Source organism: Garra rufa, chromosome 4, assembly GCF_049309525.1.
Source record: "Garra rufa chromosome 4, GarRuf1.0, whole genome shotgun sequence".
NCBI classification, from domain to species: Eukaryota; Metazoa; Chordata; class Actinopteri; order Cypriniformes; family Cyprinidae; genus Garra; species Garra rufa.
The window spans coordinates 31,681,363-31,709,007 of record NC_133364.1 but is presented as its reverse complement, the minus strand read 5'-3'; the positions used below and the strand labels follow the sequence as shown (position 1 = coordinate 31,709,007).

General features: G+C 37.2%; 1 pseudogene; it reads right to left on the bottom strand.

The window, feature by feature from the left end:
- On the bottom strand, window positions 1-26,596 carry LOC141333893 (uncharacterized; annotated as a pseudogene).
- Window positions 26,597-27,645: the final 1,049 nt, after the last annotated feature.

Genomic DNA, 27,645 nt, shown 5'->3' with positions numbered 1-27,645 from the left:
TAAAGTTGTCTAGTAATGCATATTTAAAGTTCTTAGTAATGCATATTACTAATCAAATATTAAGTTTTGATATATTTACGGTAGGAAATGTACAAAATATCTTCATGGAACATATTCTTTACTTAATATCATAATGATTTTTGGCATAAAAGAAAAATCAATAATTATGACCTATACAATGTATTGTTGGCTATTGCCACAAATATACTTATGCTACTTATGACTGTTTTTGTGGTCCAGAATCACATATTTTATTCAATTTTAAAAAATGTCATTTCCTCTTCCTCTTCGGCCGACTACATCATTCTTCAAAATTTTGAGCCCCTTTTTATCATACAAACTTTTTAAATTTAAATCGTTTATGAATTCATGTTAGGCTCAGTAACATATAGACCAATTTGGTGTTTGCAAACAGTAATGATGTTTTTTTTGTGGACGTAGCCTATCTGGTGGCAGAAGATGACATTTTTCAATTAGCAGTCTATGGAAGCCATGAAATAAAAGAATAAACAAGGTCAATTTGAGTTTATATTCAAAATTCGAACTTCATTCTCGCAATACCGACATTATATCTCACAATTCTTATAAGAAAAACAAAAAAACTCATTCTCACTTTTCCCCCCTTTCCCCTTTATATCCCACACTTCTGGCTTTTTTTCCTCAGAATTCACAAACATAATTATTATGCAAGTTGATATTCTGATGATATATTTTTTCCATGCACATTTTACAAATTCCAAACCACATCAATCTTAATAACTATTATTAATTTTACATATAATTGTGTATAATATCCCTGATGGCACATAGACATCTCGGAGATGTCTATTTGACATCTGCATTTATCTGCAAGATGCATTTTGTTTTGAAAGTAAACTACTCCTTTAATAGTGCTTAAAATACTATGGAGGAAATGCTTGTATTGCAATTTTAACAGTTCAGTACAGACCTACTGATGTTGGTACTTTTGACAACCTTATTATATTGAAAACAGGAGGTCAGTGGAGACGAAATTAGATTAGTGCAGAGAATTTCCATGACAAGTCAAGTCAGTCAAAAACACTTTTTTTTCTATAGAGCTAAGAGAAATAAGACAATAGTGTCATTGTTTAGTTCATGTCAATAACTGTGATTTCATTCAGCATTCTTACACTTAGCAAATGAAAGGGTTTTCTCCAGTGTGATTTCTCATGTGGACTTTAAGGTTTCCGTGTTGAGCAAAACTCTCCTCACACGTATGGCATGTCTAAGACTTCTCTCCAGCGTGAGTTCTCATGTGCCTATTAAGGCTTATTTTATGATTGAAAGTTTGTCCACACTGTTGGCAGTTGAAGGGGCTCTCTCCACTGTGTATTCTCATGTGGACTGTCAGGTTTCCATGCTGAATGAAGCTTTTTCCACAATGTGGGCATGTGTAAGGCTTTTCGCCAGTGTGAATTCTCATGTGCCTTTTAAACCCTATTTTACGAGTGAATTTTTTCCCACACAGCTGGCAGGAAAAAGGCCTCTCTCCATTGTGGATTCTCATGTGGATTTTCAGGTTTCCATGTTGACTGAAACTTTTTCCACACTGATAACATATGTAAGGATTCTCTCCGGTGTGAGTTCTCATGTGAATATTAAGGTTTCCTTGTTGAGAAAAACTCTCGCCACAGTGTTGGCATGTGTAAGGCTTCTCTCCAGTGTGAAGTCTCATGTGCCTGGTAAAGTTTTCTTTTAGAGTGAAACTTTTTCCACACTGAGGGCATATGAAAGGCTTTTCTCCAGTGTGAATTCTTTCGTGCTTGTAAAGACTTTCTTTACGAGTGAAACTTTTTCCACACTGTTGGCAGGGAAAAGGGCTCTCCCCAGTGTGAATTCTCATGTGGACTTTAAGGTTTGCTTGTTGGGTATAACTTTTTCCACACTGTTGGCATGTGTAAGGGTTCTCTCCAGTGTGAAGTCTAATGTGAACAGTAAGGTGGGCTTTTTGAGCAAAACTGTGTCCACACTGAGGGCATGTGTAAGGCTTCTCTCCAGTGTGAACTCTCATGTGTTTGTTAAAGTTTCCTTTTTGACTGAAACTTTTTCCACACTGTTCGCAGATGAAAGTCTTCTTTCCAGTGTGAATTCTCATGTGGTCTTCAGGCTTTCCTTGTTGATTCAAACTCTTTCCAAAACAAGTTTTTTCTCCAGTTTCGAAATCATGAAGATCCTCAGATTTATCTTCCTCTTCACTTTTATAAAGTACTACTTTCTCCTCTTTCAGTGCCATTTGGTCTAAGGTGAAAAACAAAGAAAAGTTAACAGCAGTTTAATGGCACAAGACAATAGATATCAAAACATTTAGATATCTAATGCATGAAAACCAACAACATGAACGCTAGGTCATATGCCTGCTCTGGAGGGCCAGTTGTTTAGTTCCAACTTGCCTCGATACACCTGGCTGAAGTTTCTGAAGTTTTCAATTCTGGCCCTTAAAACCATCTTACCCCTACAGAGTTTAGCTTTAACCCTAATCAAACACTTATATATGCTAATCAAGGTTTTCTTTATTACTAGAAAGCTAAAGGCAGGTGAGTTTATCTAGGCTGGAGCTAAACTACAGCAGGAAAGAGGACCTTGAGGGCCACCACATTGCTAACTTTTAAATTACTTTAAGACATGACTTATTATTAAAGAAAATGAGAACGAGAATTGTTAATAGTCATTAATACGAGTAGTTTTGGGATTCGGCAGGGCTTATTAACACTTATTTCCTATTAACTACGACTTTTCCCATACTAAATTCCAAATTTGCTGCTTATTAATAGCTAGTAAGGTACATGTTAAATTTAGGTATTGGGTAGGATTAGGGATGTAGATCAGGTAGAATAAGGCATTAATATGTGCTTGATTAATACTAATAAATGTACTAATATTCTAGTAATATGCATGCTAATAAGCAACTAGTTAAGAGACCGTAAAATTAAGTGTTACAGAAAACACACAAAAATTGTTTGGTATATCAAAAAGCTTTTGATAACTTTAGCCAGAATTGTCTGAAGATGATCTGGGCCAATTTTGGTCAAACAGTCTAGAGCAAGCTTGAAAAAGTCAATATTTGCAAAATTCAAAATTGCAAAAAATCTTCACCCGTAGAAATAAAAAATGTGGTATGCATTTGACTGACTTGATGCTACAAGACCTTACGCTTCAAAAGTTATTAGCAGAAATATGAGTTAGGGTTGTGCCGATAGACGATAGTATCGTATATCGACGATAGTCAGAGATATCGCCTGTTGCTGATGCCTTTGACGATAGTTAGACGATTATTATTATTATCCGTCAACAAAGAACTTAACTTTAGCAATGCAGCACAGAGAGTCTGTTCTAGGATGCTTCAGAAACTTGCCGCGGTATAAACACACGCATAGAGAGGGCACCGCGCCTTAACGCACCTCGCGCAGTGAGAATGGAAGATTTTCATCATCCAGTACAGTGGTACATTAACTGATTCTAAAGGGAGTGTTATATTATATTAGCATTGCAGTCATTAGGATAACAGAGGTAGTAAAACCTGGTTCAGGCTGAATTAATTACGATGTATCATAATCAGTCTGTATACAGTAAACATAAACATTCATCTCAGTAACGTCTATAGGCGTTAATTAGAATTACGATGCGATCAGATGGCGCTAAACATACGCACGTGAATTACACGCGCGTCACTTCTCCGCATTCAATATGAACTTAACTACAACATCACCTGATGACAACCTTCAGACATACAGCGGTAACATTATCGCAATATGACGGGTAAAGAAAGATTCATTCATTTACATTCTGGCACGCACATTTACAGCTCACTCACTGACGATAGCAGAGAATGAAACCGAAAGTAACTTGAACAACTCCGGCAGAACTATAGTCAACGCTCTGTACACGTACAACTTAATCATATGCCAAAATAAAGTCTACCTTTACAAAACGAATAAGGAATTTAGTACAGAGATAATTAATTAAATTAGCACGATAGTATCGTGTATCGGCGATCTCTCAGGCTGACGATAGGGCGATATGAAAATTGAGCATATCGCCCAACACTAATATGAGTGTAAATTTGGTCTATTAGTAGGGATAGAGAGTTTGACATAGGGACTCCAAATTTGCTATGGTTAATATTGACAGCGTCCTCTATCTGTGTGCCTAATTTCATAACTTTTACGAAAGCGGTTGTATGTGCTGCCATAGACTTCCAGAGTGGAAGAAGAATAAAAGAATATAGCTGCAATAGGGCTGGACGATATGGCAAAAATTTATATCACGATATATTTCTTAATTTCGGACGATACGATATAATTCGACAGTATTAAAAAGCCTCAGGAAAAAAAACTGCAGAGGACACACGCAATGGATGTCTGCACCTACAAATGTCTGCAAACTGAATTTGCAAAGTCTATAATACCTCCAGGTTCCTCCTATTAAAATTATATATATATATATATATATATATATATATATATATATATATATATTTTTTTTTTTTTTTTAAATAAAAACAGTACCAAAAAAATAAGGTTCACTTTTTATTTGTATTTAGCCTTTACAAACAAGAAATGTGAAATAAACTGTCAAATAAATAAAACTCTCAGACATTTAAACTAGAACAGGCTGATTATTCATTTAACTTGAAACAACAAATAAACTGCTTCAGCCAGGATAAAGAAACAAAAATAATAAAATAAAATAAATAAAGAGTGAGAAACAACAAAAACATATTGCTCTGGCCGGAACATTGTTGATGACACCCTATGACAGGTTTCTGGCAAGAAATACAAGCTGGTCTACATTATCTGGCTATCTGGCTTCAGTGATGCCCTTTTACATGTGACAATGTTGCCACCTGTACTAAAAACTCTCTCAGAGGGGGAGCTTGTGGCTTGAATGCACAAGTAATGTTGTGCCAGTTGGCTTACTCTGGGGAAGTTCTTTTGATAGACTTTCCACCAATCCAGAGGGTTTGAGTCATTGTCAGGATCTGGAGATGGAAGGTAGTTGCTGAGCTTCCTCTCAACTGCCTGCTGTGCACTCAATCCTTCTTCAGAGTTAGTAGTAGTTGTGGGCCTGTTTGCAAAAAGGCTAGCCAGAGACCGCTTTGTTTTCTTGGCTGGTGCACAAGCATCTCCCATGGCTTCTTTTGTGGACTCCTCTTCCCTTACCACATCAGCTCTCTCTCCCTTCAGCATCTCCCACACAGCTCTCTCTTTGATGTATTCTTAAATCTTGGGTCAATGAGGCAAGATCATCATGGTTGGGTCATCAACCATGTTAAGGTATCCCATCACTGTTGTCTTTATGGTCCTGGTGAGCTCTGTGTCATCCTTTGACTCCTTCAAGATGGAGGTGTTGAAAAGATGCATCACTGGTTTTAGGAATGATACACTGACATAGGATTCACCAGACAATGCATCAGTGAACTCAAGGAGTGGGCTTAGAGCTGCATCTGTAGACTCTAAAACATCTACATCTTGCCAGGTAGGAATCAGTGGCCTGGTCTTCTTGTCCTTTGAGAGGACCTCTGTGATGGCCCTTTTCTGCTCCAGAACCCGCTTTACCATTTGTTGACGGGAGCCCCATCTTATTGGTGTTTCACTGATGAGTTTGTGCTTTGGCAAGTGATACTCCTCCTGAGCAGTTGCCAGGTCCCGTTTCTTCAGCCACTACCTTTTTACAGACTCCAATAGCTCTGTCCACTCGCTTGTCTTGGTTAACTTTCTCTGCAAACAGAGAGAAAAAAAAACAAAAAAACATTACATCAATTATTTTCACATCTGATTTAGCAAAAAAAGCTAACATCTGTTCCCCATGCCAGTAAAACACATTTGAATAGAACTGAGAGACCTGTGAATAATCTATACAAATATGTATGTCTTGACTAAAATTCCCTATTAAAAAAATCGCTTAAAAAGTGGGAAAGAAATCATAATAAAAATAATGCCACTAGGCTAACTAATTATTAATCCTCTTCCAGAAGGAGATGCTGTTTCCCTCATTTTCCTGGTAACATTTGGACACAAAGTAGCGCAGTGGTCATTAATTACTAAGGAATTATAGTAAAAAATGAAATGAAAATGACAGAAACTTTTCTGAATACAGTAAGTTTCCTTTTTAGACACATTCATAAAATAAAAAAAACAGCGCCACATTTTGACTGTGAAACGTGCAGTGCTCATGTTTATTTAACTAAGTCAAAGACTTTTTGAAAATCTATTTGAAGCGGCCAGAGCTGATATTATGGCGAGCATTTGCATGAACTGTGTATTACTTACCAATGGCAGAGTTCAATCGATGCCCCGAAGCATTGTAGTCTTGTCCATCCATTCAACTCAGTGGCTTTGATGATATTGGTCCCGCTATCTGTGGTGATGCAGACCTGTTGCTCCTCGCTGAGTCCCCAGGAGGCGAGCGCATCTGCAAGTCCGGCTGCAATTGCTTCGCCCGTGTGATCCTCTGGAAAGTAGACCGTCTGGAGGCATAAGCTGACAAGATTCCAATCTTTGTCAATAAAGTGGACTGTCAGGCTCAAGTACGGTTCCGGGGTTCGACTAGATCAGAGGTCAGCTGTGGTCGCAAAATACGACACTGACTTAAGATGCTCCTCCACCCTGTCCCTAACTTCACTATAAAGTGCAGGTATAGCCGGCCCGTGCGTGAAAAATATTTTCGACTAGGGAGCTCAAATCGGGGGTCAATGACTGACATCATTTTCCTGAAGCCCACGCCATCCACCATACTAAATGGCATCATGTCCTTAGCCAAGAAGTTTGTAACAGCCCTAGTAATGTCTTTATGACGTTTAGACTTTTTTATCATAAGGTAGGAATGCAGACATTTGTGTTTACTTCATTGACATCTCTGGTTTCAGTGTCAGGGAGGGGGGTGGTGGTGATGGTGATGGTTCAGGCACAGGTTGGCTTAAACCTTTATGATGCCTCATCTTCTGACTCTCAGTATGTTCTAAAGGGTGGAACTGCTTCAAATGGTGGAACAGATTTGATGTGTTCCCGCTGCTAGTCGGCACCACTTTCCGGCACATTTTGCAGAGCACCGAAACCTGAAGTTTATCCGAACTTAAGAATCCAAACCACTTCCATACCACTGAATTTGCCTTTCCTTTCTTGTCAACAATTTCGTCTACCTTTTTACTTGCCTCATCTGCATCTCGGTCAGGGCCAGGGGTACTCATTTTGTTGCTAAAACTTCCCGCAACAGAGCTTAAACAACTACTGCTGAGCGCTGGCAGCGTGTCTGTGATGTACGTCATCACGCAATTCTGTTCTGCTCTTTCTGACGGCTGAGCACTGAACGCCATTGAGTGACAAATGCTAATGTATGAAATAATATATATATATATATATATATATGCAAATGTATTAGGGTTGGGCGATGTCGACCAATTTGGCATCGTACGATGTCTAATGTGAAACATCGCGATGGACGATGGCATCGTTTGCGGGGGGCGGGGGTGAGGGATGGTTGTTGTTAAATAATTTATTCATAACGAATTAATTAATTGTAGCCTACCGTGTCCACCAGTGCTTAATTTGAGCCCGATCCTGTTCTGGAAAATGTCCGATTTTGGATTTTTGCGTTCCGGTATTTGTTTTTAAAGATCCGGCATTAACAAGTGCATTAGATCGTGACAGTGCGTGCGTGCAGACGAGACAGAGCAAGCGCGGGTTTATATAGATGCATTTGGAGGATGTGTGTTGGTCCTTAACATATTTTCGACCAGTCAGCTTTTTTAAGTTCAATAACGCTCTCATTGTTTGCTTACTGCTTAACCCACTCTCTCCAAACGCATTTACTGAGCAGCAGAATGTTTAGAGAGAAAGGGTAATATCAGAAATAATACCAAATCAAGCGAAATATTATGTATTAACATTATAAACTCTATAAACATAGCTATAAGTTAGTTACCCTGACTCCAAAACGAATGATTTAAATGTAGAGGTATTTAGAATAGAACAGGAATGAAACAAAATATATAAAGTTAAGAAACTAAAACAAAGCGAAACTAAAAATAGCAGGCGTTGGGCTCACGCACCTCTGTTTTTCGGCACAAATCCAAGTATTTCCATATTCCCAATGTATTTGAATGATAAAGTGTTATTTATAATGTATAGGCTTTGTATTGTACATTCGTATTTCGATGGAAAAAAAGATATACTCTTGTTTTTGTTCCAAGCTCTGTTCATTATGGTAAAACCATGAAAAGGGCATATTTGGTGTAGTTTATTTAATCTAATTTAATTAAAATTATTTTGATTTTTTTCTGCTGTTTTTGTATGCCTCATTTATTAATGTAAACGAACTTTCATGTAATTCGTTAGGAGTTCACTGTAATTTGTATTGTGATCACTAACAACTTCCTTGTTATTATTTCCTCATAATAATAATAATAAAATAAGTAAAGATGCAGGAATTGAAAGCATGCATTTCATTTGGCTATATAGGGATTAAGTGTGTGTTTTTCGTGAGCGGGTTGCTGCTGCGGCGGGGGCGGGGCGGAGGATCGCGATGCCGGCTCAGCATCGTGATGTCTATTGGCCATCGGCGATGGACGATGGCATCGTCTATCGACCCAACCCTAAAATGTATATCGAAATATCGGAAATGTGTTTAAAAATCATATCACCGTTATTGAAGAAAATTCTATCGCGATATATATCGATATCGAATTATTGTCCAGCCCTAAGCTGCAAGCAGCAATTATCAGGGCCAACCACTACAGTACAAGGCAGCAAGTATAAAGGTGCGTTCACACCGGACGCGACTTGCGCAAATAAATTGTGCTATTCACGCGAAGTTGGACGCTTGAACATTTTAGTTTACTTGTCAGCGGGAAAGTAGTTGTAAGAGTTGTACCTCTTCACTCACCTTCTTCCAAGCAAGATCCTTTTTATTCCTTTCTATAAAAAAACAAAGATGTATCGTACAGCTCCGAGTATCCACAGACTGCAACGGTGATTTTGTCCTCCATTGTTGTTTAGGATTTCTGCCTCCGTCACTACTAGAGCGAGCTCCTGATTGGTTACCGCGGCGCGGAATTTCGCCAAAGTTCAGATTTTTGAACTTGCGCGATTGACGCGGCAAACGCTTCAACGCTCAATGCGCGCCGCTTAGTTCACGCAATTCGCGTCTTTGCATTGACTTAACATGCAAATCACTCGCGCTTGCCGCTTCATTCGCGTCCGGTGTGAACGCACCTTAAGACCAACTGGAGCAATGAACTGAAGTAATTTTAAGATTTTTGTCAAAATAGCAAAACAATTTTAAAAACAACCACCAGTAAAATTATTTAATGGATTATCACTTTAGACCAGAGGTGCTCAACCCTGTTCCTGGAGATCTGCCTTCTTGCAGAGTTCAGCTCCAACCCTGATCAAACACACCTGAACCAACTAATTAGGATCTGAAGGAGCATTTGATAATTATAGACAGGTGTGTTTGATTAAGGTTGGAACTAAACTCTGCAAGAGGGTAGATCTCCAGGAACAGGGTTGGGCACCCCTTTTCTTTTGACCTGTTATCAAATTGATGTGGTGTGTTCTGTGTGAGGTGACAAAAGATAAAATAGATGTAAGTTTTTTAAATTCCCATAAAAAATTGTCAAAAAAAAAAAAGGTTTACTTATGCCTGCTTTCTTATTTTTAAGTTTTGCATCTGAACAAATATTTAGACATGATCAATCACTAGATTTGTTTACATCACATCAAATTTGTTGAGTATCGATGAACACATCATTTACTGAATTTAACCCCCCAAAAAGTTTAAAATAAACAAGAACAAGGCAAACTGAACTGATATGAACAGATTTTGAATCAAGATTGTTGCTTGTCGAAATTGTTACTACTAACTTTTGTGCAAAAAAGAAAGGTACAAAAGTTTATTTCCTGTAATCCTAATGTTGTTTCACGTTCCTCACAAAAACCTAAAACATCCACTGTAGTAAGCAGTACATTAAGTAATGAATGAAAAGTGTTTGCTTTATGAAAATATCTGAAACATCTAGGTGTTTGAAAATATCGCACCTAACCAAATTCATCTGTGATAAAGTATGTTGCTGCTACATGAGTTCAAGAAAAGCACTTATCCTAGATCAGCTGCTGATGCTCTTTTTTACAACTGAGCTTTCGAGAAGATGTGAAAGCCAAAACAGTTGTTTTTTTGTGAACAATTTAAGTCACAAACATTCAAATGAAATCATGTATTTAAGTTGCATTTTGTTATAAATTTAGTGCCTGCTAGTAAAGCCATTTAAATGGAAAGCTAATGTAGACAGGAGCAGTAACTCAACCAATATAAAGTCAATACCCTTTAAATTGCGAACCACTGAAATAGCGAATTGAAAATACACCAAATGAAAACACGTCAACTGCGCAAAAACTTCAATGAAAAAAAGGTTTTTAAACTCGCATGAGGTGGTTTTTCAAGCAATTCGAAAAAGGAATATTTCGCAAAACAGCAATGGAAACTGGTCACATTCGATTAAATATAGCCAAAATCCCACAAGAATCCGTTGCCACGACCTATCGCGAGAGGAAATAATTACGTTTCAGTCGCATAACATCGGTTAATGGAAACGCAGTCATTTCGCAATACTTTTTAATCGACATTTATAAAATAGCACCAAAATAGCGCAAATCTGTAATGGAAATGCAGCTACTCACTCACATTTCAAGGTTCTCCTAATGAAAAATAATGTTTTTTTTTGTTACAAACTGTTGAGTAATTGATAGAAATTCATGGTTTTGTTTAATGACCAGCTATTGGGCTTAATGTTACACCAAATAACTATTTTAAGCTACTTATGTATTTTTGTTGTAATTAAATGCATGACATGTTGTAATATTAAACGTCCGGTGTGTACGCAGGATCTCCTCAGGTTGACGACAGCATTAGCATTTGTCTGGTCATTTGATCTTAACATGTCCGATCAAAAAATTCTTTCAAAAATGTCATTAATTTCTGTTAAGATTAATGTTTTAATAAGTTCAGCATTGAAAAATGAAAACCAACCTGTTTGTTGCTCAGTATCTTCAAGTTTCACCACAAACCTTTCTTCAATCTTCATGTCTTCACTCTCCACTTTAATAAACGCCATCTTTATAATAATACTGTGTCCCGTGGATCTGTGTTGCTTCAGCAGGAGTTTTCCTTTGTTTGGATGGTTTGTCCCTGTTTAAGATGAGAATAAATAACAGAAAGAAATTAACGGAAACTAAATCTTTGGGTGCATCTCAATCAGCTACCTAGTTCAGAAGTCAGCACAAAAGAGGCATTCATATTGGCATTGGTGGCACTGAACGTAAACAATGCCACTGAACCGAACAAAAAAAAAATAAAAAATTGCATAATTTGCTTATTATTGCTGCTGAAAATGATCGACTATTGTCATGTTTTGGGCTGTACTAATCGGTTGGACCAAAAAAAAAAAAAAACATTTGGAGTAGCATAGACTGCCAAAAGTTATCACAAATCATAGAAAAGAGAGCGAAAACTGAACCAGGATTTCCAGGACGAGATTCTTGACAACATTTGTATTTGCTCTTATCATTTCCAGTCAGGTAGATCAAATATAAGGCTAATAACTTATTAGTACCACCTGCATGGATCTTTACCATCTATTAACTTTGCTTTGTCAAAATATTGTGCCCTTTCCAGCTTACTAAGTCTTCTTTATATAATTAAGCAGCTTCCACATATTTTTTCTGTGGTTTAGACAGCATAAATTAGCAGAACAACATATCCCACAGTACACTAACCCTGCAGTCAATGCTGTTGTTGTTTACATCCAAGTAATTGAGACAATTAAGGGAGTCAGTCAGAGAGTTAATAAACTTAAATCACTGCAAAAACTACAAATTAATAAAAGAACAGGAAATTATTGAAAGCTGATTGGTATTCAATTTATATTATTTGTCAATCACATTTAATCCGTTAGACATGCATGGAAATTTGTGATTTGCTTTTTAAAAGATGTCATTAAATACATGGTTAGTTGTTAATGTTTGCACTTACACTGTTTTGCTCAGTTTGTAACGTCAGCATGCATGCGACTGGAAAGCTTTGAATCACTTAATCAATTTGCTAAGCAATTTCATACGGTTTCGAGTTTAAACTATTTCTCCGTTACTGTTGCAACGCACTATATATGTTGCGAAATGAGACGCATTTTTACTGTTTTACGTGTGTTTGCGCTTTATTCACAAAGTATGCAAAGATAAACAAACATAAAGCATTACGACATTGCATTCAATAATATTTCATTCATTTTACTTCGTATGTAAAGACTATACAATGAATGATTTATATCGATTTAAACATTATACATGCTTAGAACACAAACCTTTCTTCAGCCGAATCACACACTGGAGTACAGTGTAGCATTATGACAACGTCTTCTTCGGTGTTTAATGGCGGTTGGCATCCAAAAGGTTGCATTACTGCCACCTGCAGTCCATTAACTTGTCTTTTCATACTTAAATTCATCTTTCCAGCCCAGTAAACCCCTTAAAAACGTAAACAAATGTTTATTTTTTGATCACTATCCCCGCATTCTAATATAATTTTTACATTATACTGCCCCATATCTATTTCTTGATAATGGTGTTTCAGCTGCATTGGTGTTGCATTGAACTGTGCAATGTTTTCCTAACACATGAAGAATTCCATTTAATTTACAACGCCCTGAGTCTATTCACTACAACTGACTGTCCTTTTATTTGTCCTCTCTTATGCCTACTTTATTCTGAATCATGTACATATCTTCCTTTACTTTAATGATCCTGTGGATGCCCTGCTGAAACAGCTAAAAGCAGCTAAAAGCAGCCTAGGCTGGTTGGCTGATCTTAGCTGGTTTGAGCTGGAAGTAGCTGGTTTTAGCTGGTCAGCAGGCTAGTTTCAGATGGGTTTTGGCCACATAAGGGTCTAGACCAGCTAACACCAGCTACTTCCAGCTTAAACCAGCTAATACCAGCCAACCAGCCAAGGCTGGTTTTGGCTGTTTTTTTTTTTTCAGCAGGGAATGCAATTAGTAGCCTATAGCACATAATTCAACTGCATTAACATTTAAGCTGTCTAAGCAGATGTTCTCTTGCTAATTCCTATTTCATATTTAGGGATGTATACTGCAGACCCCGTTACACTGTAAAAAACTGAATACTGTCCTTATACTTACTTTCCTTATATTTATAACTTTTCCCCTGGTGGAAAAAAAAAAACAGCTAAAACCAGGGTGGTTGGCTGGTTTTAGCTGGTCAACCAGCCTCATTTAAGCTGGTCATAGCTGGTCAGCAGGCTGGTTTTAGAGGGGTTTTGGCCACTTTTCCAGCCTTACCAGGCTAGACAGGCTGGTCTTAGCTGGTCAGGCTGGGAAACCAGCTACTTCCAGCTTAAACCAGCTAAGACCAGTCAACCAGCCTAGGCTGGTTTTAGCTGTTTTTTTTTTTTTGTTTGTTTTTTTCTCAGCAGGTTCACTGATTGTATCTATAATTCTGTTACATCCTTTAATTGACAGAAGATCCAGATCAACTTTCAGAATTTCTGTCAAAGCCACAATGGCATTTCACTTTTTTGGGGTTAGTCCAACTCTCTAACAAATAAGCCAAAATGTGTCTTCATTTCCTCCACAGCTAGAGTTGAGTGTTCAGTAGCTGCATCGTAACACTGGTGTAAATCAATCATTTCTGTTATTGGATGACCTTCTCAATAAAAGCGCAACACATGACAGATATCAGCTACTATGGCAGAAAAAAAAGAAAGAAAGAGGAGAGCCGCCAGTTGCTGAATTTCAGGGCTGAGGGGGCACAGTATCTCTTTTGAGTTTGTCTTGACAAAATCGAACCGACAAGATCTAAAAGCTGATGAATTTACTGCTGTGTCAGGCATTCCTTTTTTTTTTTTTTTTTTTTTTGTATTTTTAGTATTCTGACATTGTAGCCAGGAGACTATACTAAGGGCCAGATTTACTAAACAGAGCAAATTAGCGTTAGAATGCCATTCCATAAAAGCACTGATGGGAGCAGTGTTGCCAAGTCTACAGTTTTCCTGTGAAATTGGGCTAATTTAACACTATTGCCGCGGGTTGTTTCTCATGTCTGCTGGTTTGAGTGACTCCAATAAAGTAATATTTAGCCCTGAATAGTTTGGGGCAACTTTTGAGTGGCAATTGGGAAGGTTTTGTAGCCAGACAATTGAAAAAGCAGCACAAATTACCGCCTGCTTTGAGACATGTTTTTAGGCGTTAAATTATAGCACAAATACCAGTCATTTGACAAGCGCAAACATTAATAAATTGTTTTGTGTGAATCATTTTAATACTCTGCTCCTATAAATTTTGCATTTAAAAAGGGAAACTCCTACAACTGCATATTCAATAAGGTCAGGCACAAAAATAATTGTGTTTACCCCTTTTCAGCGATTATTCTTCACTGCACCTCTTTAGTAAATCCTGACAGTAAGCCCAATATTTTAACGTCAAGCTGTTAGTACTTCTGGCTCCATGGACTGCGCAGTCTTACATTAGCACAACAATTTGCTGTATCGCTAACATAGTTTGACCAAACTTTGACCAAAACCCATCACAATCATTCCCTTTACTGCCTAATGGTTTGCAAGCTGATGTACATTTGGATAATATGATAAAAAAAAGAAAAGAAAAAGAAAACAACCATCAGTCTAATGACTATTTTATTTTTTTTTGCATGAAAATTAACTCACTTTTAAGATAAAAGTTTTTAGTGTGTTTCTCTAATTGAAAACGAAAATAAAAAATTTTTGGTGCAAAATGAAGAAATAGTTTTGTAAATGAATTCATTGTTTTTAGGAATCATCTTAGATTCAGAACTCAAATTTGATAAACGTAAACAGAAATAGTTGTTTTACATTAAAGGAGTAGTAGTTCACTTCAGAACAAGAATGTCCAGATAATGTACTCACCCCCTTGTCATCCAAGATGTTCATGTATTTCTTTCTTCAGTTGTAAGGAAATTGTTTTTTTGAGTAAAACATTTCAGGATTTCTCTCCATATAATGGATTTCTATGGTGCCCCCTGAGTTTGAACTTCCAAAATAAATCTTCAAAGAGCTCTAAGCGATCACAGCAGAGGAAAAAAAAGGGTCTTATCTAGCAAAACGATATACTTTTTAACCTCAAATGCTTGTCTTGTCTAGCCCGGCAAGACAAGCGTTTGAGATTAAAAAGTATATAAGTTGTAAATGTTTTTAGAACATAACCGATCGTTTCGCTAGATTTCGCTAGATTCCTCAGCTGGGATCATTTAGAGCCCTTTAAAGCTGCATTTAAACTGCATTTTGGAAGTTCAAACTCAGGGGCACCATAGAAGTCCATTATATGAAGAGAAATCCTGAACTGTTTTCCTCAAAAAACACAATTTCTTTACGACTGAAGAAAGAAAGACATGAACATCTTGGATGACATAGGGGTGAATGAATGATCTGTACATTTTTGTTCTGGAAGTGGACTTCTCCAGTTTTTTAAATGATCTGTGGGGTAATTTGAGCTGAAACTTCACAGACACATTCTGGGGACACCTGAGACTAATATTACATCTTGTAAAAATACATTAATACATGTCTACATTAATATAATAGAATACCATATATATTCCACATTTCTGTCACAATACCATGGTGCAATTAAAAGAGAAGTTCACTTCCAGAACAAAAACTGACAAATAATGTACTCGCCCCATTGTCATCAAAAATGTTAAAGTCGTAAAGAAAATTATGTTTTTTGAGAAAACATTTTAGAACTTTTCTACTTAAAGTGGACTTTTTTAGTGCTGTGCAGATTAAATGCAGCTTCAAATGATCCCAGACAAGGAAGAAGGGTCTTATCTTGCAAAATTATCTTTTTTTTTTTACAATACATATACACTTTTTAACCTTAAATGCTCTGTAGTTTTTCTCTTACTGAACTTTTTTGGGGTTAGTCCAACTCTCTAACAAATAAGCCAAAATGTGTCTTCATTTCCTCCACAGCTAGAGTTGAGTGTTCAGTAGCTGCATCGTAACACTGGTGTAAATCAATCATTTCTGTTATTGGATGACCTTCTCAATAAAAGCGCAACACATGACAGATATCAGCTACTATGGCAGAAAAAAAAGAAAGAAAGAGGAGAGCCGCCAGTTGCTGAATTTCAGGGCTGAGGGGGCACAGTATCTCTTTTGAGTTTGTCTTGACAAAATCGAACCGACAAGATCTAAAAGCTGATGAATTTACTGCTGTGTCAGGCATTCCTTTTTTTTTTTTTTTTTTTTTTGTATTTTTAGTATTCTGACATTGTAGCCAGGAGACTATACTAAGGGCCAGATTTACTAAACAGAGCAAATTAGCGTTAGAATGCCATTCCATAAAAGCACTGATGGGAGCAGTGTTGCCAAGTCTACAGTTTTCCTGTGAAATTGGGCTAATTTAACACTATTGCCGCGGGTTGTTTCTCATGTCTGCTGGTTTGAGTGACTCCAATAAAGTAATATTTAGCCCTGAATAGTTTGGGGCAACTTTTGAGTGGCAATTGGGAAGGTTAAATGCTCTGTAGTTTTTCTCTTACTGAACTGTTTCATCCAGTACAAAACAGTTAGGGTATCCTACATCCCTGCAGAAGTGTTTGCAAAGTGAAATTTAGTGATGGGTCGTTCTTGAACGATTCGTTCATTTTGAACGAATCTTTAATGTGACTCGGGAAGAACGAGTCGTCTTGGGGAGTGATTCGTTCAGTCGCACATGCGCAATTGCGCAACTATGAACGAACGACTCAAACCCGAAGACTCGATAATAGCATAGGTAAAGCGTATGAGGCTGTCACGTGATGAACGAACGACTCAAACCTGTACAGATAGAGGTGAGGGAGCTAATCATAGACTGAAGACCCAGGTAAACAATGAATTAACCTTTTCTGTTTCTAATAGTATTATAGTTTTGTCTTGTTTGTAGTGTAATCAACGTTTGTACAAGCAGTACATGTGTTATGAAAGTAACACGTAGCTTTTTAATTATATTTTGGTAAAATGAACGAAATGAACGAAATGACTCGAAAAAAGATTCGTTCATTTTGCTGAAGGAGACTCAAAGATCTGAGTCGGTAAAATGATCCTAACTTCCCATCACTAGTGAAAATTTGTAGATGATTAAACACCCTAAACGAAAAAGGTAAAACTTCGATTTAAACTTAGAAAATTGGAGAGTTTTGAGACACACCCTAACTGTCTTGAACCAGAAAAAACGTAGTTCAGGCAGAGCAAGACAAGACGAGCATTTGAGATTTAAAAGTATATAAATTGTAAATAAAAAAATAATAATAATAACCTATCGTTTCGCTAGACAGGACCCTTCTTCTTCAGCTGGGATCGTTTGAAGCCGAGTTTTGGAAGTTCAAACTCGGGGCACGATAAAATTCTACTATATGGAGAAAAATCCTGGAATGTTTTCCTCAAAAAAATCTTTATGACTAAAGAAAGAAAGACAAAAACATCTTGGATTGATCTGTACATTTTTGTTCTAGAAAATGAAAAATGTCTTCATGGAAAAGCCATCTAACTGGACCGTTCCTGGCACAGTGTTTGTTCTGTTGAAAACGCTGTTTGTCAAGTCAAGTCAAGTCACCTTTATTTATATAGCGCTTTTAACAATACAGATTGTGTCAAAGCAACTGCACAGTAATTAAACAGAACAATAGTGTGTAAGTAACGCATTATTGTAGATAATCAATTTTCAGTTAAAGGCAGTTCATCAATGAATTCAGTGATATCATCGTCAGTTCAGTTCAAATAGTATACGATATCGCTGGAAGGTGTCCCCAACTAAGCAAGCCAGAGGCGACAGCGGCAAGGAACCAAAACTCCACAGGTGACAGAAATGGAGAAAAAAAAAACCTTGGGAGAAACCAGGCTCAGTCGGGGGACCAGTTCTCCTCTGGCCAGACGAAACCAGCAGTTTGTACCAATGTCCGATTGTAGAGAACTCATCAGGTTCCTGTGGTGTAGCGCCGATGGCCGTTTGTAAACCAAATCAACAAGAAATTTGTTCTTCGCTATATTCAAACACTTCTTTTCCAATGTGGTTGTGTAATCAAGACCGATCAGAAAGTAAACACTGCTATTTGAGCCAAGCACAAGCGGATAAACAGTCCATGAGTCGTGCTGTTTAGTTCCACGCCTTCTCATTTTATCAACCCTATTTTATCAATCATTTATCACCCTAGTGTGGATTTTCATGTGGACTTTTAGGTTTCCATGCTGATCGAAACTCTTTCCACACTGAAGGCATGTGTAAGGTTTCACTCCAGTGTGAATTCTCATGTGCCTGTTAAGGCTTCCTTTATGATTGAAACATCTTCCACACTGTTGGCACATGAAGGGATTCTCTCCATTGTGTATTCTCATGTGGACTGTCAGGTTTCCTTGTTGAATGAAACCTTTTCCACACTGGGGGCATGTGTAAGGCTTTTCTCCAGTGTGAATTCTCATGTGTCTTTCAAGACCTATTTTACGAGTGAAGTTTTTACTACACTCTTGGCATGTGTAAGGCTTCTCCCCAGTGTGAATACTCATGTGCCTGTTAAGGCTTCCTTTTTGAGTGAAACTTGTTCCACACTGTTGGCAGGTGTACGGACACTCTCCATTGTGTATTGTCATGTGCCTTTTAAGACCTATTTTTCGAGTGAAACGATTTCCACACTGTTGGCAAGAGAAAGGCTTTTTTCCAGTGTGAACTCTCATGTGGACTGTAAGGTTTCTTTGGTGATGGAAACTTCTCCCACACTGAGGGCACGAGTAAGGCTTCTCTTCTGTGTGAATGCTCATGTGAACTGCAAGGTCTTTATATTGAACAAAACTCTCTCCACAGTGTTGGCATATGTGAGGCTTTTTTCTTGCGTGAATTCTCAGATGCCTGGTCAAGTTTTCTTTTAGGGTGAAACTCATTCCACACAGAGGGCAGGTGTAAGGTCTTTCTCCGGTGTGAATTCTCATGTGCTTGTCAAGACTTATTTTTTGAGTGAAACTTTTCCCACACTGTTGGCAGGTGAAATAGCTCTTCCCAGTATGAATTCTCATGTGGATTTGAAGGTTTCCATTTTGACAGAAACTTTTTCCACATTGAGGGCATTTGTAAGGCTTTTCGCCAGTGTGAATTCTCATGTGCCTTTTAAGACCTATTTTACGAGTGAAACTTCTTCCACACTGTTCACAGGAGATAGGATTTTCTCCGGTGTGAATTCTCATGTGGACTTCAAGGTTTCCTTGTTGACTGAAACTCTTTCCAAACTGTAAACAAGCAAAGTCATGTCTAGTTCCTGTCTTTTGAAAATCCTCATACTGGTCTTCCTCTTCAAATTCATTAAGTACTTCTTTCTCCTCTTTCAGTGGCATTAGGTCTAAGGTGAAAAAAAAAACAATTAAGAGTTAGCAGAAGTTTAATGGCACAAGACAATAGGTATCAATACATTTAACATATGTTTATACGACACTGTTTTTAACTAGAAACATAAATTTAAATAAATTCTCAAAGTAGCATAACTTTAGACTGGAGCAATGAGCATGACAAAAGATTCGGGTGTGCAGAAAGGTAGGTGTCTATCAGGGTGTGGGGGCAGGGTTCAGAGATGTTCACAAGTCTTTAACTTGGAGTCCGAGTCAAGTCTGAAGTCTTTACCTGGAGTCCGAGTCAAGTCTGAAGTCTTTAACCTGGAGTCTGAGTCTGAAGTCTTTAGCCTGGAGTCTGAGTCAAGTCTGAATTCTTTAACCTGGAGTCCGAGTCAAGTCTGAAGTCTTTAACCTGGAGTCCGAGTCAAGTCTTAAGTCTTTAACCTGGAGTCCGAGTCAAGTCTGAAGTCTTTAACCTGGAGTCTGAGTCAAGTCTGAAGTCTTTAACCTGGAGTCCGAGTCAAGTCTGAAGTCTTTAACCTGAAGTCTGAGTCAAGTCTGAAGTCTTTAACCTGAAGTCCGAGTCAAGTCTGAAGTATTTAACCTGGAGTCTGAGTCAAGTCTGAAGTCTTTAACCTGAAGTCTGAGTCAAGTCTGAAGTCTTTAACCTGGAGTCTGAGTCAAGTCTGAAGTCTTTAACCTGGAGTCCGAGTCAAGTCTGAAGTCTTTAACCTGAAGTCTGAGTCAAGTCTGAAGATTTTAACCTGGAGTCCGAGTCTGAAGCCTTTAACCTGGAGTCCGAGTCAAGTCTGAAGTCTTTAACCTGGAGTCCGAGTCTGAAGTCTTTAACCTGGAGTCTGAGTCAAGTCTGAAGTCTTTAACCTGGAGTCCAAGTCAAGTCTGAAGTCTTTAAACTGGAGTCCAAATCAAGTCTGAAGTCTTTAACCTGGAGTCCAAGTCAAGTCTGAAGTCTTTAAACTGGAGTCCAAATCAAGTCTGAAGTCTTTAACCTGGAGTCTGAGTCAAGTCTGAAGTCTTTAACCTGGAGTCTGAGTCAAGTCTGAAGTCTTTAACCTGGAGTCCGAGTCTGAAGCCTTTAACCTGGAGTCCGAGTCAAGTCTGAAGTCTTTAACCTGGAGTCCGAGTCTGAAGTCTTTAACCTGGAGTCTGAGTCAAGTCTGAAGTCTTTAACCTGGAGTCTGAGTCAAGTCTGAAGTCTTTAACCTGGAGTCCAAGTCAAGTCTGAAGTCTCTAAACTGGAGTCCAAATCAAGTCTGAAATCTTTGTCGCTGGAGTCTGCTTCAAGTCTCGAGTCTTTGGTCATGAGTTTGAGTCGAGTCTCAAGCCATTTAATGGCTCGCTAAAAAAATACCTCATATATTGACGAAGCTGTTTTATAGGCTACAGACAAACTATATGATCTATGATCAATGATCTGCTTTTTTTAAGGTGTTAAGATGTAAGGTTAATGTACATCCAGCCTGTTACTAATATGTTTTAATCCATTACCATGTTTTTCTGTAATCAAATTCTATAATAAGAGTCCTATATATGTGACACAGATACTGCAAAATCATACAAATAAAGTATTTCTTTCTGATATAAGTCAACAAAAAAAAATGCATAATACAGCATTTTTAGTCATTTTCACAGATCTATGGGAATGAGGATCATTTCGTTGGCTGTTTTTAGTACACTGTTGTCATGTAAACATACTTTTTTATATGTTAAGTGTTAACAATATTGTGAAAAGCAGCGGTTCTCCACTCTGGCCCTCAAGGTCCACTTTTCTGCAGAGTTTAGCTTCAACCTTGATAAAACCTTGATCACCTGCCTTTTTTCTAATAAGAGAAGACCTTGGTTAACATGTACAGGTCTGTGTGATTAGCGTTGGAGCTAAACTCTGCAGAAAAGGGGGTTTCAAGGGCCAGAGTTTAGAACTTCAGAAACATCCAGCAGGTATACTGGGGCAAACTGGAGCTAAACTCTGCCTCCGAGTCTTATTCTGCGAAGGATGACATCGAATCCCATTTGAGCATTCGAGCTTTAGAAATAAAGGCCTCTACTGCTCCACTAACCTGTTGCACAGTAGTAACCAGACACACTCCAGACAATACCTTTGAATATTTCCAAATGTTTTCATGGTTCCAATTTAACATCTACCAATTGTACTCAGAATAGAATTATCCACGTAAACACACCTTTATGAGTCACTGATTAAGCTGGTCCATTCAAATTATACATTTCTATATTTATGAATGGGTCATTGAGTCATTGAATCATTGACTCGATTCATTTAAAAAAACGGCTTCATTAAAAAAAAGCTAAATCATTCAGTAACAAAACACTGGAAAGATGTTCAGAAATATACAACTGTTCTGCTGTGATCTCCGTTTTGTCAGTCAATATTATAAAATGTACACTGTTGTACAAAAGTTTGGGATCAGTAAGATTTTTTACATTTTTTAAGGAATTCTCTTATGCTCAAGGCTGCATTTACTTGATGAAAAATACAGAAAAAAACATTAACTGTGAAATATTACAGTTTGAAAATAATGGTTTTCTAATTTATTCTTTTAATGCAAAGCTGAATATTTAGCATCAATAGTTCTGTCTTCAGTGTCACATGCTCCTTCAGAAATCATTCTAATCTAATTCTAATCATTTTAAGCCGGATCAAGTTCACTTGAATTAAGCCGGATCAAGTTCACTTGAAGGCAACATTTGTATTTAGCTAGTCATGTGATCTCAACATATCTGTCCACATAAGACGACTCGCAACATGTCAGATAAAAGCACTTCAATTAAAGCATTCATATGACATTCTTCAAAAAAAAAAAAATAATTCATTTATATAGAGCTGGACATTTTAAAGTGGAAGTAAAGCAATCAGTCAAGTTTACATTATTTAGTAAACTGATTTCCACTTTTTAAAAGAAAAAATCTGTTTTGTTAAAACTGGTTTGGAATTGCATCATGATTTGGTCAGTTACCCGTAGGCTCGGCCATATTGGAGATACTCGGATGTAAACGAGCGTAGATTGCACGGTAAATGTACTACTGAATACGTTGTCCTGCTAATTTATTCAGTCTTAACCACAGGGGAAAAAAAAACGTTTGGAAGTTAGAGTTAACTTAGTCAACGAAGACTACGACTAAAAATATTCATTAACAACTATTTTTTTCTGTTACTAAGACGAGACGTTGACGAGCTAAAACTAATACCTGATGATAAAAAGATGACAAAATGTTTGCTGCATCTTTATAAACAAGAAAAGACGGGACTAGAATGTTATTCGAGGACTACCGAATATTCAAAATACATCCTATAGGCTAACTGTCTTGTCTTTTAAAATGTGCGTCCCTGTCTTTGGATTGCAATCAGACAAGGGGCGTTTGGCAGCCGCAGTAGACGGATAGGCTAACAAAACCCGAACTAGCGATCAAAAACAATGGCCCCAGCACCTGAATAGTAAGGGATAGGGTCACCAGATGTCCCGTTTTTCCTGGGAGTCACAATTCGTAGTCGATTAAAGTGAGGGATTGCGAGAATCACGCTGATAGACACAAACCAGAAGTGCTCCACTTCACTTCTCAGTGCTCAAATTCACGCACAGTAGTCCAAATGTCTATTGTGTTGAGTATCTCACGTAAATTTAGTAAATTACGGCTTAAGTGAATGTAAACAGTTGTGTGAAAATTGAATGTGTCATTATTACATGCATAAATTAGTTTAATTTGTATCGCTACCCAAAAATGAAATTTATTCCAGTTTTTCCAAACTTCTTAGAAGCTTAATTGATTAAATCTAAAGAGAGAAGTAATGCCTATTTTTGTTAAGACGATTACATATTATATAGCTAACAAAATAAATGTTGACTAAAAGTAATGACTAAAAGTTGAGAAACATACATACATTTTCATCATCTAACACTGTGAAAGACTCAAACGACTAAAATGTGACCAAGACTATAAACAGCTAAATCATAAAAAGAAGGACTTGGTGAACAGGAAAGTAAACTAAAGTTAATAGCTGGTAAAGACACATATGAGCAATATTAATTAACATATTAGCCTAATATTTTGCCTACCCGAACTGAAATGATAAGAACAAACACAAATGTTGTCAAGATTCTTGCCCTGGAAAACTTAGTTTGGCCAACCACAAATGCTTTTTGTTCCATTTTCGCAGTTTTTTTGCACTCTTCTCCTTGATTTGTTATAACTTTTGTCAGTCTATAGTACTCCAAATGTTTTTCCCAGTCCGACCGATAAGTACAGCCCAAAACATGACAATAATTGACCATTTTCATCAGCAAAATATGCTAGTTTCGTTCAGTTCAATGGCATTGATCACGCGTTGCGAAAACACTCTATAGCTTTTGGAGCAAGGGTGCCGCCATCTTACAATACCACAGCGTGTGACGTCACAGGGTCGAGAAAACAATATGCGTTTAAGTGGACACTTCTTATTTGTGTTCAAAAAGTAAAGAAATTCTTAATACTTCATCAGTCAATGGAGCAATCCAACTCTGTGAGGCCACACACTGTGGTATTGCAAGATGGCATTAATCATGTGCATAGATTTACTCATGTTTATATATGTAAGGAATAATTGATGACGGGCCGTAGAATTCTTAGAAAATAATGCACACCCGAGGTGGTGATGCGGTCACGATGTCGTTTTTAAGTTGTTTATCGTCAGAGATGCGCTAACAACATTAGCGCAAATGCTAACGTGAGTGCTAACTGTATGTGTGTGCGTCTGTGAGTGAGAGAGAGCGAGAGAAATAGAGTATGTGCTTTCCGTACATAATAAAACGTAATATTGTGGAAAAAACATGGACATAATGTGTCGTTTTTATCCTGTTGTTTACCGTATGTATTAGTTTTGCCAGTGTCACTGTAGCTTTTGGTTATTTTGCTGTTTTGGGCTATAAGGACCTTTGAAATAACTGAAATCATATGTGACCCTGGACCACAAAACAAGTCATAAGGTTAAATTGGTTATAAGGTTAAATAAGGTTAAATGACAAAACTGAGATTTATACATCATATGAAAGTATGGTTTGTTAGGATAGGACAATATTTGACTGAGATACGTCTATTTGAAATCAGAAATCTGAGGATGCAAAAAAATCAAAAAGACTGAGAAAATCACCTTTAAAGTTGTCCAAATTAGGTTCTTAACAATGCATATTACAAATCAAAAATTACATTTTGATATGTTTACAGTAAGAATTTTACAAAAAAATCTTCATGGAACATGAACTTTACTTAATTTCTTAATGATTTTTGGCATAAAAGAAAAATCAAAAATTTTGACCCATGCATTGTATTTTTGGCTATTGCTACAAATATACCCCAGCAACTTAAGACTGGTTTTGTGGTCCAGGGTCACATATGGCGAAGTGATATAGACATGTACTGCGGTCAAAAGCTGCCTGGAACAACGTTCGCCGTGCGTTTCCCTGAAAATAATGCACACCTCCAGAACGTTCGTCAGCCAATCAGATTCAAGCATTCAACGGCCCTGTAGTATAAATATATATACATATATATATATATATTACTTTTTGCTGTAACGCAGTAATATAACGCATTACTAATAAAATTTGGGTAATATTGTACTTGTTACATTCTGAGTAACGCAAGTTACAATGACATATTTTAACTCAAAATTATGTGGTCAACTTACCAACACTGCAAAACTGCACCAGAGGAATGGTCCGTGTACGTTTTATTCGTTTGATTTCCAATTTAAAATGAAATAAGCAGAAATAAGAAAACGGCTCCTTTATTCGTTTTTTCCATTTTCTTATTTCTGCTTATTTCATTTCAAAACAAATCTGTGTATAAAATAGGTTTTTTTATTAACTGCTGCTGAAATTAGATGGTTAAGATGACGGAGGCGAACGCTACATTTGTGAGATGGACGCACTCCCGTTATTATCAGTTCATCGGAGAAAAGGACAAGAATGCATAGCCAGGTGCAATCTTCCAACAGCAAACTCTCAAATAGCACGAGTAACTCCTGGAAACACCAGGACTGGTGCCACTAACACTAAACTAGCGGAGAGTGCTGCGGGGTCGGAGAAGAGAAAGAAAGCGGCGGACAAGCACAGACACACAAAAAACAACAACAACAACAAAAGGTTTAACTAAATACAACAAAATCTGTTTCATCATCGTCTATATAAAAAACGAATAAATACACGGATATATATCTGACTTAAATAGCCTAATTAACAGATTAACCAAACGAAAGAAAAACAAATGAGTCACATATGTTGCTGAGTTATTTGGTTAATTTATGAGTGGAGCGCTCTACGAAAGTTAATGGAAAGGAAACCAATATGACAAAAATAAAAGTAAACACATTGCAGTTTCGAATGATCCATATGACCAAAAATGATTTTGTTGTTGTTGTTTGTTTTCGGTTTTTCAATCGCGCCGGCGTGTCACGCACACACATACAGAATTGCAACAACGCACAACTTAGAGGCTGCGTGAGAACATTACCGTTTGCTTTCAGTTTCGCTTTAAAATAGCTTAATTCGTTTTGGCTTGTTTAGCAACTTATATTCTTCATACTTGTCCTGTTAAAAAATGTTTTAAATAGCCCAAATGCGAGGTATTGTGTTTATTGTTTGTACATTATAACATTCCGCTTTATTTACCGATGTTATTAATATGCTTTTATTATTTAATTCTATATAGACCTACCAAATTACCCTCCACTGTATCTATAATGAGCAGCAAACAACTTTAAGCATTTTAGAATGTCTGCCCATACTTCTGTGGATATTTTCGTGAAAGTAACTCAAAAGTAACTAGAAGTAGTGTAACTCGTTACAATTCAGAGACAGTAATATTGTAATGTAACTAATTACTTTTAAAAGACAGTAACTAGTAATATGTGATGTATTACCATTTGAAAGTAACTTGCCCAACACTGTTAACTAAATAATGTAAACTTCACTGACTGCCAGGATCAAATGACTGAGAATGCAACCAACCTGTTTGTTCCTCAGTTTCTTCAAGTTTGACTCTGATTGCTTCTTCAATCTTCATCTCTTCACTCTCCTCTTTAATAAACTCCATCTTTTTAACAGTGGTGCGTGGGTCTCAGTTGCTTCACCAGGAGTTTTTTTTGTGTGTGTGTGTGTGTGTGTTTGGACACTTTCCTGTTTAAGATGAGAATAATTAACAGAAATAAACATGAATTCAATCTCAGTCAGCTCCCTAGTTCGGTGCAGATTATAAAAGAACACAATATATTTACACAATTATATTTAGCATTTAATAATTTGCTGATCACATTTAATTAAATAGACATTAATAAAAACGTTTGTGCTTTGTTTTGTTTATAGTTAGTTGTTAGTGTTTTGATCAGCATGCGAGGTGAAACTATCGCTTCGAATCACTTTCAACTGACTTTGAGTTTGGAAAAACCCCGTTTCTCTCGTCACTATATAGTATATCCTCTATCTGTCCAGTAATCTCGAGTAGCCAGGCCTTCAGACTGACTGCTGTCCAGTGGCTGAATTCGTGTTAACTGTAAACTGATTCACAATGTAGGGAGCGAAATTAGACGCATATTTCTTGTTACCCATGAGTGGATGTCCTTTATTTACCAAAATAACGTGTACTAAAGTTAGATAAGGTATTACAGTATTAAATTCGATCATATTTATTTCGTTTTACACCTCCTGTAAAACAGAATGAATGCTCTGAATTGATTTAAACGATATAAATGCTTAAAAACACAAACCTTTCTTCAGCCGAATCACAAACAGTGGAGCGCGGCGCAGCATTATGACGTCAGATCGCCAGCCCGAAATAAAAGTCCTGTTTTTGCAAGTACGATTATTTGGCTAGAAAGTTACATGTAGAAAACACATATCAGAGATATTTAGTGGTGAAATATACACTATGTTGCCAAAAATATTGGGACACTCCCTTCTACTTAATAGGTTTGACTACTTTAGCAACTGACATGAGCACAAATCATAATGTTTAGGCATATGATATTCTAGTAAATTGTTTGGACAGGACCCTTTTCTATTCTAGCTTGACAGTGCCTCAGTGTAGTTGGGAAGGTTCAAAATAAATTATTGATTCAGTCAGTGTGGAAAAACTTGACTGGTCTGCAAAAAGCAAAGTCCTAATCCCTCAATCATTTGTTTTTGCTTCCAACACATTAAATTCAAGAACTGACTGTTCACTTGA